This window comes from Apium graveolens, chromosome 3 (genome assembly GCF_009905375.1).
Source record: "Apium graveolens cultivar Ventura chromosome 3, ASM990537v1, whole genome shotgun sequence".
Lineage (NCBI taxonomy): Eukaryota > Viridiplantae > Streptophyta > Magnoliopsida > Apiales > Apiaceae > Apium > Apium graveolens.
Genome location: NC_133649.1, coordinates 170,688,007 through 170,689,310, shown reverse-complemented (window position 1 = coordinate 170,689,310; position 1,304 = coordinate 170,688,007). Strand labels below are relative to the sequence as shown.

The 1,304-nt window shown below is 41.0% G+C and overlaps 1 non-coding gene across 1 annotated transcript; it reads right to left on the bottom strand.

Annotated features, from left to right (window-relative positions):
• Positions 1-581: 581 nt before the first annotated feature.
• Positions 582-688, bottom strand: LOC141716392 (small nucleolar RNA R71). Its single transcript, XR_012573104.1, has one exon. It is a non-coding gene; the product is annotated as a small nucleolar RNA R71 (small nucleolar RNA).
• Positions 689-1,304: the final 616 nt, after the last annotated feature.

Here is a 1,304-nt window from a genome sequence, read left to right as displayed (position 1 = left end):
AGTTTATGTGCTTGACATCAGTGGTCGTTAAAGTTCATTGACTTAGATATTTTACTTACTTGTGTTTGTTGCTTTTTCAGGTACTCTAGAGAGCGAGTATGCTAACGCGTTCTCAACTTCCACTAGAAAAAGTAGAGGACAAAGTGGAAGAAGAAATCTTAGTTAAAAAAGAAGAAGAAGCTCTTATTGCAATAGGTGAACCAGAAGCGAATACAAAGGCTTTGATGCACTATTCTCAGCCGAAGATCAATGATATTCATTCTAGCATTTTCAGACTAGCCATAGCGGCTAACACTTTTAAAATAAAGGCTAGCATGATTTAGATGGTGCAGGACTCAGTTCAGTTTGGGGGTTCTCTGATAGAAGACCCTAACATGCATATTAGAGATTTCATCGAGATCTGCGACACTTTCAAATTCAATAATGTGTCTGAAGATGCTCTAAGGCTAAGGCTTTTCCCATTCTCTCTGCGGGATAAAGCTAAGTGTTGGTTGCATTCTCTACCACCAGGTTCTATTACTAAATGGGAATATCTTGCTCAAAAGTTTCTTACTAAGTTATTTCCTATGGAGAAGACTGCTGGAATCATGAATGCTCTTACTTAATTTGCACAACAGTCTGGATAGTCTTTGTGTGAGGCTTGGGAGCGATATAAGGAGATGCTTCAAAAGTGTCCTCATCATGGGATGCCTGACTGGATGATCATTAACTACTTTTACAATGGGTTGGGTGCTACTTCTAAACACATGCTTGATGCAACATCAGGAGGATCCTTATGGGCTAAAAGCTACGATGAAGCTTATGAATTGATTGAACCGATGGCTTCTAATGAATACCAGAACCCAACTCAGAGATTACCTCAGGGCAAGGTAGCAGGACTTCTGGAGGTAGATGCAATTACTGCTATAGCTACGCAGCTTAAGGCTTTGACGATGAAGGTGGATTCTTTGGCTAATTATGGAGTAAATCAGATTACTAGTGTCTGTGAGCTTTGTGCTGGTGCGCATGAGAGGGAGCAGTGTGCTATTTCTAGTAAATCAGCTCAGTTCGTGAGCAACTTTCAGAGGTCGCAGCAACCAGTTCCAGCCACCTATCATCCCAATAACCGCAATCATCCTAATTTCAGCTGGAGCAACACTCAGAATGCAAGATAACAGCCTTATCAGCAGTATGCTACAAAGAAATACAACCCCCTGGTTTTCAGCAACCGTAATATACACCAAGACAACAACTCCAACTGCAAAAATCTAATAAAAAATCTGAATTGGAGGTGTTGAGGCTCATATACAAAAGCCAGGCGGTGT